We start from the raw sequence: 14,983 nt of genomic DNA on the forward strand, positions 1-14,983 counted from the left end.
CATGCTAGTAGTATTTATACCACAAAAATCAGCCAACACTATAAAATAACACCTTTCCCCAGAGCCCATTGTTAAATGCTACCCAGAATACCCCAGGCCCTAGAGCTAATAAAATCTGAGAATCCCCTCCCCACTCCATCCACCCTTCCATGAAACATGGGGGTGGTTCCATGGAAGTCCTTAGATGGGGATGGAGGTGGTACAGAAGAAGAGAAGGGGGAGCAGCAGCAGGAGAAGATGGTTCTGGGCCAGACAAGGTGACAATAGGTAGGACCTTGCCCATTTTTCCAGGTCCAGAGCCAGGCCACCTTGATATGGGTTTTTATGCCTTTACTACAAAATCATACATAATTTTGTTTAGATAAAGTTCTTTAAAAAGAAAAGAATTAGCACATTGCCAGGCACTGGTGCCTATAAACCTAGTTATTAAGGAGGCTGAGATCTGAGAATCATAGTTCAAAGCCAGCCTGGGTAGGAAAATCCATGAAACCCTTTGAGCTGTGACTCAAAGTGGCAGAGTGCTAGCTTTGAACAAAAGAGTCCAGGGACAGATACATTGAGCTCCATAGAGACAGTGCAGGGGCAAGTGAGAGCCAGACAGGCACCGATCGACTCTGTGCCTCTCGGAGGAAAATCTAAACATGGGCAAAGGAGATCCTAAGAAGCCGAGAGGCAAAATGTCATCATATACATTCTTTGTGCAAACTTGCTGGGAGGAGCACAAGAAGAAGCACCCGGATCCTTCAGTCAACTTTGCAGAGTTTTCTGAGAAGTGCTCAGAGAGGAGGAAAACTATGTCTGCTGAAGAGAAAGGGAAATTTGAAGACATGACCAAGGCGGACAAGGCTGGTTATAAAAGAGAAATGAAAACCTACATCCCTCCTAAAGGGGAAACAAAAAAGAAGTTCAAGGATCCCAATGCACCTAAGAGGCTTCCTTCGGCCTTCTTCTTGTTCTGTTCTGAATATCGCCCTAAAATCAAAGGGGAGCATCCTGGCCTGTCTATTGGTGATGTTGCAAAAACAAAACAAAACAAAACAAAACACTGGGAGAGCTGTGGAACAACACAGCTGAAGATGACAAGCAGCCTGAGGAGAAGAAGGCTGCTGAGCTGAAGGAAAAATACGAAAAGGATATTGCTGACTTCTGAGCTAAAAGAAAGCCTGATGCAGCAAAAAAAGGGGTTGTGAAGGCTGAAAAGAGCAAGAAAAAGAAGGAAGAGGAGGAAGATGAGGAAGATGAAGAGGATGAGGAGAAAGAGGAAGATGAAGAGGATGAGGATGAATAAGTTGGTTCTAGAGCAGTTTTTTTTCCTTGTCTATAAAGCATTTAACCCCCCTGTACACAACTCATTCCTTTTAAAGAAAAAAAATTGAAATGTAAGGCTGTGTAAGATTTGTTTTTAAACTGTGCAGTGTCTTTTTTTTGTATAGTTAACACACTACCGAATGTGTCTTTAGATAGCCCTGTCCTGGTGGTCTTTTCAATAGCCACTAACCTTGCCTGGTACAGTATGCAGGTTGTAAATTGGCATGAAAATTTAAAGCTGGTTCTTGTTGGTGCACAGCACAAATTAGTTATATATATGGGGACGGTAGTTTTTTCATCTTCAGTTGTCTGACGAAGCTTATATAAAATAATTGTTGTTCTGTTAACTGAATACCAGTCTGTAATTGCAAAAAAAAAAGTTGCAGCTGTTTTGTTGACATTCTGAATGCTTCTAAGTAAATACAGTTTTTTTTTAATTAGAAAAAAAAAGAGCCCAGGGACAGTGGCTAGGCCCTGGGTTAAAATCTATGACCAACAAAAGAAGAAAAAAATGAGCATGCTTTAGTTATACAGGGGGATTTTGTTGTGACATTGTATTATGACATTTCCAGTCAATTTCCAAGGTATTCTGATCAGTCTTCCTCTAAGTGTAATTCCCTTAACTCCTTCCCACCCCCTTCTTAAAACACTGAACAGGTTTCATTGTTCCATTTTCATACATGTAAATGACAAAGTTCTTTTTTACAGTTAAAAAAATGGAAAATGACTTATCTGATCAAATCCTCTTATCTTACTTTTCAGGAAATGAAACTTTTACAATTCAGAGTAAAGTACCTTTCTCTGGGCCTCTTATAGCCATGTCCTATGCCTCCCCTAAGAGTGTGGGGTACAGGTTACTACAGATGGAGCCAGGAGCTTCTGCAGGCTGGAGCAGGAGGAAACATTGCCCCTCAGACCTATGGTCCTTGCCAGTTTTTGCCGGTTACAGAGGAGACTTCCTGCCAAGTTTGGCAATGTGTTCTCTCATAGTAGAAACACATGCCAACTTTAGGACTGCTGGCTGAATTTTCCATTCTCATGTTCCCTGGCTGATTAGAGGTCAAACTGAAAATTTAGCCTTCACAAACAGGTTTTAAAACCTGTTCCCAAATTTTGGTTAAGGAAGCAGCTTAAAGACTTAGAAAACCAAAGAAAGCAAAATACAATGGCCTCCTCCTCCTCCTCCTCCTCCTCCTCCTCCTTCTTCTTCCTCTTCCTCTTCCTCTTCCTCCTTCTTCCTCCTCCTCCTCCTCCTCCTCCTCTTCCATCTCTTCCTCCTCCTCCCCCTCCTTTTTTTTAAAAGCAGAGCCAAATATGGATATCAGGGTTGGCTGGCCAAAGGGCAAGAGGATGTGTTATGATAGTATGGGGGGGCAGTGATGAGATGTATACAGAGAGAGTGGGATGGTGGAGGAATGTGAAGAGGAGAAGATATGGGCCTGAAAAATCTGAAACATTTAAAAGAATCATTTTTAGAGGTAAGAAAATGTAGCTCCAGGTGTCAAGTAGCATATAATTTCTAGTGACAAGGTATAGCCAAAGGCTTTTTTCCAGCAAAACTTGATCTCTTACAATATCATCAGTTTTGCTTCATTATGTAATCCCAATTATACGTAGCTCAGTAGGTGTGCATTGCACAGATACATTTTTGTGCTCACACTATGATGAAGAATTTTGTAGTAAGTGTTGGGTTAGTTAAAGTTTCAACAACAAAAGGCCTTAGAGCAGTAGCCTTCTGTAACAGAAAGGTTTCTGCTCACAGCAGTAGAGGCCAGAAGCCTAAGCTCTGAGTTGTAGCAGGTCTGCTTTCCTCACACAATCTCCACACACATCTGGTGTTTTCTTTTTCTGTGTCACATTTCCTCTTTTTTTTTTTAACTGTTGGTTAGGGGGCTTGAATAACTTGGTGCTTGGGTATGGTTCCTGAACTCTTTTGCTCAAGGCTAGTGCTCTACCACTTTGAGCCACAGAGCCACTTCTGGTTTTCTGGTGGTTGCCTGAAGATAAGAGTCTCACAGACTTTCCTGCCTGGGCTGGCTGCGAATGCAGTCTTTAGATCTTACCCTCCTGACTAGCTAGGATTATAGACATGAGTTTCCAGTATTCCCCCCGCCCCCAGCTCTTTTGTCAGTTGTAAGGCTTGAACGCAGGGCCTGGGCTCTGTCTCTGAGCTCTTTTGATCAACACTTGCACTCTACCACTTTGAGCCACAGCACCACTTTTGGTTTTCTGGTAGTTAGTTGGAGATAAGAGTCTCATGAGGACTTCTCTGTCCCAGCTGGCTTTGAGATCTTCAGATCTCAATCTCTTGAGTAGGCAGAACTGCGGGGGTAATCGACCAGAGCCCCGCTGGCTCTCATTTTTAACTTTGTCCTCTCTTCAAAGATTTTGTTTTCACATTCAGCTACATTCCAAGGAGCCAGAGATTAAGACATCAACACATAAATTCTGTGGGGTCACGGCGTGGCTCACGTGCAGCAAGTATTCTTGTTATACTGCATGAAAATGACCCCAGTATCCTACTTGGGTAAGAAGGTTCCTTTCTCATTGCTGCTAAGAGGCTTCCTTATCCATGCATGTTGATTGCTAGGATATGGGGGCTCAGAGTGTTATCAGGGCAAGCAAGTGCCTTTCAAAGTAAACTCACATTGCCTTACAAAAGTTTGAAATTTCCATCTCTCCTTGAAATTTTATTTTGGTTATACTTTTACAGAAATTGATTTTCATAGGTGGGAAGTCCCTAAACTATTTTCAATATTAGCAGATGTTGCTAATGACAGGGAAACAGGTGCAAGGGCTGAACACATCTGGACATGAGTAGGAAGGACAACACCCCTCCCAGAGTGGGGGACGCACTGTTAAAGGTCAGGTTCCTATCCTGTGCATATGTGAAGCAATTCCTGCTGGGATCTGTCGTTCTTCCATTCCTTCATTCTTTCCTAGTCCGCTGGAATTTGGCAGCCATTTAAAGCAGGCCGAGCAACTGCCAATACACAGACAAGCAACACGGTCGCGTTCCTGCCGTTGTGAGTTTACTGGACTAAGGATTAAAGAAAATGACTCATAGAAACACAGTCTCTGCTTTACAAACAAAAAAGAGTCATACAGTTATGACCAGTAAATCTTCTTAGACCTAAAGTATTGGTTTCATTCATCTTCAGGACTATGTAAAAAATTGCTGTATAAAACTTCATATGAACTGAAGTAAAACTCTTGTCTCTCCAAATACACATTCAAATAAGTCAGAAATATGAACTTTAGGTATTTCTTTAACAACCCGAGTAGTAAACATTAAATAAGAAGTCTTGTCACTGGGCCTGGTGATACACACACACCCATCATCCCAGCTACTCAGGAAGTAGAGACAGGGATGAATGTAAGGCCAGCTCAGGTAAAGGTAATGAGACCTTGTTTCAAATAGAAATACAAAACCCAAAGGAGCTGGGCACCAGTGGCTCAGGCCTATAATCCTATCTACTCAGGAGGCTGAGATCTGAGCAGCATGGCTTGAAGCTGGGGCAAAAACAATTGTGAAATACTTTTTTTTTTGACAGTCCTTGGCCTTGAACTCAGAGCCTGAGCACTTGGACTTTCTCAAGACCAGAGCTCTATCACTTGAGCCACAGCACCATTACCAGCATTTTTCTATGTATGTGATACAGAGGAATTGAAGCCGGGTCTTCATGCATGCTAGGCAAGCACTCTACCACTAGGCCAAACTCCTGGCCCAACTGTGAAATTCTTTTTTTTTTTTTTTTTTTTTTTTTTTTGCCAGTCCTGGGCTTGAGCTCAGGGCCTGAGCACTGTCCTTGGACTTTCTCAAGGATAGAGCTCTACCACTTGAGCCTCAGCACCACTTCCGACTTTTTTCTATGTATGTGGTACCGAGGAATCGAACCCAGGTCTTCATGCATGCTAGGCAAGCACTTTAACCACTAGGCCAAACTCCCGGCCCAACTGTGAAATTCTTATCTCCAATTAACCATCAAAAATCTGGAACTTGAACTGTGGTGCAAGTGATAGAACACCAGCCTTGAGTGAAAAAGCTAAGCCACAGAGCTCATCTCCTGAATTCAAGTCCCACCTTAAGTGAAAAAGCTAAGCCACAGAGCTCACCTCCTGAGTTCAAGTCCCAGTACTTGAGTACACCAAAAACAACAACAGAAAACTGAAAAATGCAAAAACAAACCCCAAACCCAAATGAGCTGATGAGCATAGGTCAAGTGGTCCATCACATGTCCAACACCCTAGTGCCTTAACAAAAAAGAAACATTGTATATGCCCTTCTTATTCTCTGCTCAAGTAGTAGAGCACCTGCTTGGCAAGCACAGGCCTTGAATTCAACCTCAGTACCACCAACCCCCCAATACCAAAAACAAATCCAAGCTATAAACAGCTAAACAAAACAAACCATGTCTTCTACAACCTCAAACATTTATTGTATAAAGGGGGCTCTCTCTTTCGTTAATTTGATTTGAATCTTCAAAAGGAAAGGCAGTTTAATCAAAACTACTACAATACTCAAAAATATTGCCATCTCCTCAGACTGCAAGACTGGGATCTGATTATCCTAGAAAACAGGCCCAAGTGACAAGACGGCCATAGCAGTCTCATTTCTTCAAGGATGACTAAGTCTGTGTTCTTTGAATAATAAATTGGAAATACATAGCTGGGGATGAGTTCATCTGAAATTCCTACAACCCTTCCAAGGTGTAGACTTCAAAGGCCAAGTGCTGTGATGATGTCACTGCTCTCTGGTCTGTCTCTATAAACAGTAACTCAGGGGGGACCCCACGCTGGCCTCTGTCAAACTCAAATGTCAAATCAACACAGTTCCACAGATACTTATTGTATTGCTGAAGAGAGGAATGCTTCCAGGAAGCTGAGATTTGAAGAGGGAAGAACCCAGAAGTCCTCAGAGGCAGCTTAAAAGAAGACTGGGCTTTGCATGTTCATTTCTTGCTAAGATCTACGAATACAGCTCTGCAAACAAGAGAGTGGAGTGCTCATTATTTAATGCCTGTGATGTGATGATAAGTATGATTCTAACAGAGACTTGTGTTCCCTAGGTGATGGTAGTTTTAAACAGGTGTTCAATGTTGCTCAATAAAAATGAAAAGTGAAAAGGAATGGGGGTGGGGTGGGGAGGAAATTAGAAAGGCAGAGAGGATTCTGGGAAAGGCTAATTGAGATACATTGTGATGTTTTAGATATCAGCCATCACTTAAATACTTGTGTTAGTCTCTCTCTCTCTCTGTATAATTTTTTTTGTCACCGTAACAAACTAATTTCCACAGACAATTGAGAGGAAGAAGGATTTATCCTGCCTCTCATAGCTTCCAGTTTCCATTCATAGTCTTTGGCCCTATCAGTTCTGGTCCCATGGTCATGCAGAGGAGAGGAGAGGGAGGGAGAGAGGGAGAGAGAGGGGGGGCGGGAATCAGGGAGGCATTTACTATGTGGACAAGTTGTCACAGTAGTGTACTCGCTCAGCAGAATTTAAAAGCCATGGCTGCTTCTTCCTACTGCCTACACCCTTTGGACATGTCTTTAGAGATGCAGTCTGTCTCCTCAAGTTTTCTTCCTGGATTCTGGTAAACTGTTCTAGTTACACTCTAGAAAGGAAATTTGGAAAGCTTTAAGGTCTCATGACCTGGGTCTATCTCTTTTTACTCTTGCAACCAATCATGGGTAAACAAAGTGCTTCTCAATGCAGGTAAAACACTCCTGTCCAGTAGGAGAAGAGACATAGATAGTGTCATCTGCGGGGGATCATGAAAAATGATGAGAACATACATGAAACTTACAAACTCAAAGTAACTCAGGGCCCCGTACTTGCTAAGAAAGTGTTCTTTTTCATATAGGGTCTCCCTTTTTGCCCAAGGTACTGCTGAGTCTCCTACCTACGGCCTCTTGTTTAACTTGGATTACAGGCATGAGTTATTGTGCCTGGCTAGACACCATCCTTTGGCATAAGATCAGAATATTTTCTGGGGTCAGACATGTATTAACTGCAGTTCTGCTTTATGTACCTTGCCTCAAATACCTTCACAATTAATTTATTCTGCAAATTGAGTTTTACTCTGTTCCAGATATATTCTAGGTACCAAGTAATACTTTAGCCAGTAGCAAAACCTCTGCATGCATGGACTTTATAACATCATGGGATCATCTATGGGTTTTCTCTTCCTTCCTTCCTTCCTTCCTTCCTTCCTTCCTTCTTTCCTTCCTTCCTTCCTCCCTCCCTCCTTCCCTCCCTCCTTTCTTCCTGTACCGATACTGGAGCTTGAACTTAGGGCTTTGTGCTCTTCGTGGGTTTGGCTTTTTTACTCAGTGCTGGCCCACTACCACTTGAGCCACACTTCCAGTTCTGGCATTTTGCTAGTTGAGTGGAGAGTCTTTTGAATTTGTCTGTCTGGGTTGCCTTTGAACCTCTGTCTTCAGATCTCAGCCTCCATGGTAGCTAGGAGTATAATCAAGAGCCACTGGCACCTCATTTATGGGGTTTCCTTGTCTTATTTTCTCCTGTCTTCTCTTCCACCCACTACTCCTCCTGTAGAATGAGAATTTAAAGACACAAAGCAATCTGAGTCCAGAATTATTCTGAAATCTTTATTATCTTTCCTTCCTGATCATTTCTATATTTCTTTTCCACATCAAATTCAAAGACAATTTTTGTGTGTGTGGCTTGCCCTTATGTAGCCTTTCTAGAGCATACTTGTATAGGAACAAGATATCTCTTTTTTTGTTGTTTTGTTTTACATTCACACTTGATAGGTTTTTCAAAATAATGAAGTTGATTCATCAGAATTGTATGTACAATGGACAGTTGAGACTTGGGCTTAAATAGCACTAACCTCAAGGAGTGGTCACCTGGATTTGTAGCATAGAAGAACTCGAGAGTACCTCTATTAGCTGAGTATCTGGCATGTCAAGAGTGTTAGTACCTTTCACAGAGGCAGGACAGCATCTTCTAACCTGGTGAGTGATTAATGGTTAGGTAGACGTTAGTTTCAAGCACTTTTGACCACCCATTTTTTATAGACCAAATGCATAAGAGGCTTTGATGGCAGTTTATGATCCTACCCTCCCTCCTTTTTTTCTTTTGAATACTGGCGTTTGAACTGAAGGCCTTATGCATCCCAGGCAAATGCTGTACCACTTGAGCTGTGCCTTTTGCCTTTCATTTTTGGGTGGTTTTTGTTTTGTTTTGTTTTGTTTTTCACATAGAGTCTTAAACTAACTTTGCTTGGGCCAGCCTATGATCCTCCAAACTCCACTTTCTTAGTAGCTGGGATTTCAGGTATGTACCCCCACACCCAGCTTGTTTTGCTATAAGGCCCAGTACACTTTTCCTGGGTTAGCCTCTAAATGCCCTCACCTTAAGTAGCCAGGATAATAGGGATATGCCAGGATACCTGGTTGAACTCTTCCATTAAAGAATTCAAGTACTTATTATAAAGCTTTACAAAAATGGAGGAAGAAGGAGTTGTGCTTTAAGTTTTATTTCATTTTTACACAAGTCATAAAGGAAGAACTATGCCTCTGTGTTGCTCTGTGTGTGATATGTTATGTAAATGTTCTTTTGTCTACAGTCCTTATTTTCCTGCCTTGAACTTTATAACTTAAGAACCTCTTCTCCTTCCCCATGATCTGGCAGTGCCCCAGACCGATACACTTGGAACACGTTTTCAAATAACTTACATTGTCCAGGCTTCTCCCTCGAGAGTAGAGTGGGGTATTCCTCCACAATACAGCCTTCTAGAAAGACACTAGAAGGAGGTATCTCTTTTCACTTTATATAGATTACTCAGTGAACTGGACTATGGGAGAGCTAGAAGCCCTTCATTTTGTAAAGAGATAAGAAGAAACTGGTGGATTAGGCAGAGTGACTCACCTTTATCATCTCAACTACTCAGTGGTTAGAATTGTGGTTTGAGGCCTGCCTGGGCAAAAAGTTCATGAGACTCCTCTTTCCCGCCTCCCCAACTCATCCAAGTCTGGTGGTTTACACTTGTAAATTTTAGTATAGAGAAGCATAAGTAGGAGTTCTTGGCTTGATGCTGCCTCTTCCCAGGGGAAAACATAAGATTATGAAAAATAGCTAAGCAAAAGGACTGTAATTGTGGTTCAAGTGGTACAGTGCCTTCTTACAAGTGAGAAGCCTTTGTGTCAAATCCCAGTACCACTACAAAAAGGACAGGGAGAAAACATATGCTCACATACCTTCCCAACGCCATACGAGAAGGGACAAAGCATTAGAAACAAATGGGACAATCAGAGTAAGTCAATGATAATGTCAGCCCTCTCCCCCACAGTGCTCCTCAGATAACAAGATGACAGAGACCATTTAATCTATCCAACTTATGTTACATGTAAGGAAGCCAAGACACTTGTGTGAAATGATGTGAAGAATATGAGTAGCCATCTGGGAAAAACTGGAGTCAAGCATCTCTGACATTTAGTTATTTGCTCCCATCCCAGCACCAACTACTTACAAAGGGTGGCACACAGGTGGGGAGAGTTCCTGCCAGGGTATTTTCTCATTGTGTTGATAGTTACCCCATTGCAACAGAAGCAATGATGGGAAACTTCTGGCACCTTGGTGTGCATCAAGGCTAGAGCACCAGCTGAACTATCAGCATTCCACATCCTTACAGGAGAAACATTTCCTCCCAAGAATGCCCTTGCTAAAGCACGAAAATGGATTAGTTATATCAGATATTGAAACTTCTCAAAATAGTCTGTGTTACAAAATGGGAAGTTTGCATAATGTACTCTTGCTATATTGCGAAGGTTGATGGTTATCATAGAAAAGCACAGAAAAATACTTGGGCAGTTATTATAGTTGCCAATTGAATGAGCCACTTTCTATACTCAACTTTTTTTTTTGGCTTAGAAGATGAATAGCTAAGACTGCTTTTTCAGACTGGGTATTTGGCAGATATTTTCTCAAAAATGAACAAAGGCAGCCTGTCATTTCAAGGAGAACCAACAATACTGTTTGTTGCCAATGATAAAGTTTGAGCTTCAAAGTCTGAAAATTAAAACTTCCAAACTTATAAAATATGAATATAGGCTCTTTTTTTCTTCACAAACAACTGACTTCTGATTATAAGAATGAATATAATATGACTTTTTACCAACATGACATAAAATGTGTCAACATTTAGAATGTTTGTATATCTCAATAAAGATTTTATAATGACCAGTACATTGTATGACAAAACAGCACATGGATAAATGGCCCATTCTCAGTTTATGAAGGAGCTGTGCTATAGTTCAGTGATGGAGTTTGCCTAGCACACTGAGGCCTTGGGATAGATCCCAGCAACTAGTTCCAAAGGCATTCTAGAAACCAGTATATAGAATATAAGATGTTTGTGAATCTGACTTTGGGTTCCACATTGCAATTAACATTTAACACACTTGTTAAATTTTGTTATTTAAAAAGAATATCCCCAATGATTTAAAACAGACTATTGTACATGATTTCTTTTCCTAGCTATGTATCTTTGTAGAACCAGGTTTTATTCATATACTTTAACCAAACAGCACATTGAAATATGGTGGCTAGAGAAGTGAATAGGAAAGCCCAATTCTTCCATTAATATAGACATTTTTATTTAAATTGCAAAAATGCAGAATAATCTTTTCTGGCTAAATATTTTGTTTGTTTTAGAAGATGTATTTTTTCCAAATAGGAATATATATTATTTATTTTAGCATGTAATGGGTTCATTATTGTTGTTATACAATTAATAAATATCTTTACATTTCCACCAGAAGATAGAGCCTTTGTATATTTCAGGACTAAAAGGGATCCTGGGACTGAAACCACTGCCATATACCACTATGTTCTCCAGAAGGTACAGGGGAGGGAAGTACCTCTTTCCAAGTTACCCAAATAACGCACTGCTGTTATTGTTTTATTTTTATATCTAAATCTCCTCTTCCCCCACCTGTTAAGAAGAACACACACACACACACACACACACACACACACACACACACTAAAACTGATCAGGCACTGATGGCTTAAGCTTGTAATACTAGCTACTCAGAAAGGCTGGGCTCTGACAATGGAGGTTCACTTTTGCAGAAAAGTCTTCAAAACTATCTCGAATTAACTAGCAAAATGCTAGACTAGAGGTATGGCCCAAGTGGTAAAGTGCTAATCAAGAGTGGATAAAAACAAGTTAGAGTGCTAGTTCAAATGCCAGTGCCAGAACACACAGAGAAGAAGGGGGAGGAAGAGGGAAGAAGGAGGGAGAGGAAGGGAGAAAGGAGTGGGGGGGGGGAAGAATAATGAAGAATAATGAAGAGGGGGGAGGGAAGAGGACAAGAAGGAGGAGGAGGGAGAGAATAACGAAGAGGGGGAGGGAAGAAAAATGAGAAGGAGGAGGAGAAGAGGAAGAAAAGATAGTGGAAATCCAATAGTTTTCCACGGAAGTAAATGTGTCAACTTCTCCAGAAACTGCAGGACGACCTAAGGCCCTCCCTCCTCTGCAGCAGCCTGGTAGCAATTGCCAGTTTCTTTATGACTTCTTGGTTTGACACCCCATCACCCACCCCTACTCACCAAGTCCCAACACTCATCCTGGAAGCTCTTTTTTCTGGGGCCTCAAACTACAAAGGGTCTTATGAAAGCATGATAAGTGCACAGGGAGCCCTGTCCTCAGGCTCAGGGCTAAAAAGAAAGAGAATGTAAATCTGTCATAGGCCATGTGCTAGAGCTTCTGTAAGAGAGCATTTCCCTGTTAGTAAACAGGGCCACCAGGGCCATGTTTCTCTTCTTTAATGACTTGTGGGCACCTATTGATTCCTCCTAAATTAGAGCAGGGATGGCTTCTGGTTGTGTGAGCTGCATAGATGGAGAAATTGACTCACTAATACTCCATGCTCATGGGTGTAGGAAACTGTGACACATAAATATGAAGAAAACATACCTTTTGGGTGCTGAGGGTGCCCAGGAAACAATAGTGGTGGCTAGAGAGGCTTCTGGGCATGCTACAGACTTGAACTAGGTCCTGTCTTCTTCTTGCATTGCACACTTGCAGTAGTGCCGAGTGCTTGCCTCCACCAACCTTCAGCTTTCAAATGGAATGGTGGGCCAACTTCCCGCTCTGCCTTTCACCATAAGTGGGAGACTGCAGGAAGAAAGGGCTGCTTCTCTCTTAAGCTGTGGTACATAGAGAATGGGTTAGACATTTAGGGGTTTGTGATCTTAGGCAAGTCCCTTACCTTTTAGAATTTTAGCATCTCATCTGGAAAGTGAAAAAAAAAATAGCACCTAGTTGGTTGTCAGATTGGAAGACGAGAAGGCCTACCTGGTGCCCAGTAGGTTCTCATCTCAGCAAGTACTGAAACGGATTTAAAATAGAACATGGCAATAGTTACAAAGCTGTAACTGTTTTTCTCCCTTCCATTTCAGAAATCTGGCATCAGGAGCTTTCCACCACTCCTCTGAGCTTTAAGAAGCAAGGCTGGCTCTTTATACAGTGACTTAAAGGTAATTTTTTTTTTTGCCAGTCCTGGGGCTTGAACTCAGGGCCTGGGTACTGTCCTTGGATACTTTGCTCAAGGTTAATGCCCTGCCACTTGAGCCACAGCACCACTTCTGGCTTTTTCTGGGTATGTGGTACTGAGGAATTGAACCCAGGGCTTTGTGCATGCTAGATGAACATTCTACCACTAGGTTATGCTTCTGGCCCCTTAAAGGTATTTTTTTTTTTAAGAAGCAAGGCCATGGAACACATAGCTCTGTAATTTTGGCAATGTGTCTCTTATGTCTCCATCTTCCTGGGCCTTTCCTGACTTGGCTTCTAAATTTAAAATTGATTTCCCAGGAAACTTCTCTAAAATGCACAGAAAACACATAACATGATAGAATAACACTAAAAACCACTACCACTGCCATCATGACCACCTCTACCACTGCTAAATGACACCACACACACACCCAACTTGACCCATGCATGCGCATACCTAGCAGAAGCCTTTAGAGTTTCTGTAGAATTGAACAGGCCGTAGTCAACTGGTTCTATTGTGTTTCCATCCTGGTTCCACCCCATTTCTATTCTGTTTTGGCAGTTTTAACTGTGGCCTCTGGTGTTGCCATTTGCTAAGTAAAATGGGATCATAGGACAGTGTGTATAGCTGTTTTCTCCTGGCCTTACCCCTGTCTGCTGAGGTGAGAAGGAGGGTGTCTCTGAGACGTTCAGGTGTTGGACTCATAGTCCTCAGCTGGTACCACTATTTTGGGAACTTCTAGAAACTTTAGGAGATAAGTCCTACTCAGAGGAAGTAGGTCACTTAGGACATGTCCCAGGCCCCTTCTTGTTTCTCTTTCTCTCTGCTGCTTGTCTTCCAGGCTCCTCCATCATGCATTCCTGATGCCACAATGTACTGTCTAAGTATATAGAACCCCCAACCATGAGCTGAACCCTCTGAAATCATAAGTCAAAAGAAATCCCTCATTCCTCACTTAACTTGTTCTCTCAGGTGTTTGATCACAGCAATGAGATTAATACAGAATAGTGGCTTAAACCATGGGCCCTAAAAGATACTATGTATGATCTCTTAGAAAAATACTGTCAATAGCAAATCCCTGAAAGGTACTTTCTGTTCCCAATACTTTTCCCAAGACAAGGAAAGATGAGAGGGCCACTGACTGGGCTGGTGTTATCTAGAAGAGAACATTTCTCCTGCATACAGCTAAGTCAGCTAGTCCATGGAATGCTGGCCATACAGAAGAAAATAGGATAAATTAAAATGCCACAGCTTATCTATAATCTAACATGAACTCCTCTCCCTAAAGAAATTCAGTGTGATAAGAACTAGTGCTTTAGGTCTAGCTCGCTGTCATTGAACTTCAGGGGTAACTCTTTGGCAAAGGACATGAAGGATAAAGGTGCTACCAGTCCAGCTCATTTCTACTAGAACTTAGCAGTACTGCAGAAGGTAGCACTGCTTCATTCTTTCCCACAGACGCTTCCCTTTAAATCTTGTTCATTGCCTCCAGACATTCCTTTCTGTCTCTTGGCAACTTACCCTGATAGCCTAGCACAGCTGTGCTGGGGATGCTACACATGATTGTATCTGGGAACCTATAAATATGACCTATTGGAAAGAGGTGTTTGCATATATAATTATTTTGAGGATTTGGGGGAAAATTCCAGATTACCTGGATGAGGCCTAAACACAATGGTAAGTCTTTATGAGACAGAATAGGAAAAGACTCAGGCATAGAAAAATCAGTGTTAAACTGGGGGCAGAGACTAGGGCAATGCAGTTAATATTCTGGCTATCAAAAGTTGAGGAAAGCAAGGAAGGGTTGTCACCAGTGTCTTTAGAGGAAGTGTGGCCTTGCTGACACCCGCTTTTGGGACTTTTGGTTTCTACAACCTTGTCTAGTATTTTAGGTCACTGTTAGGGTTTAGATATAGTTCGTTCTTCAGACACTCACGTGTTGTGGTCCTCAGTGTACTCAGGTGATGTGGTCTTTAAGAGAGGTAGTGTGCCTGGCATGGTGGCTCATACCTATAATCCTAGCTACTCAGGAGGCTGAGATCTGAGGATCAAGGTTCAAAGCCAGCCCTGCCACAAAAGGACCTGAGACGCTTATCTCCAATTAACCTCTAGAAAACAGGAAGTGGGGTTTGGCTCAAGGGTC

At 41.9% G+C, this 14,983-nt stretch overlaps 1 long non-coding RNA gene and 1 pseudogene across 1 annotated transcript in view; both read left to right on the forward strand.

Annotated features, from left to right (window-relative positions):
- LOC150054567 (uncharacterized) overlaps positions 1-12,823 on the forward strand; it is a 31,683-nt gene extending 18,860 nt beyond the window's left edge. Inside the window, exon 3 of the long non-coding RNA XR_016537643.1 lies at positions 12,743-12,823. This is a non-coding gene — a long non-coding RNA (uncharacterized LOC150054567). The remainder of the gene's footprint in view (positions 1-12,742) is intronic.
- LOC150054568 (high mobility group protein B1 pseudogene) lies at positions 627-1,304 on the forward strand (annotated as a pseudogene).
- Positions 12,824-14,983: the final 2,160 nt, after the last annotated feature.

The sequence above is a fragment of the Megascapheus bottae genome, chromosome 14 (genome assembly GCF_031878675.1).
Source record: "Megascapheus bottae isolate mThoBot1 chromosome 14, mThoBot2.hap1, whole genome shotgun sequence".
NCBI lineage: Eukaryota > Metazoa > Chordata > Mammalia > Rodentia > Geomyidae > Megascapheus > Megascapheus bottae.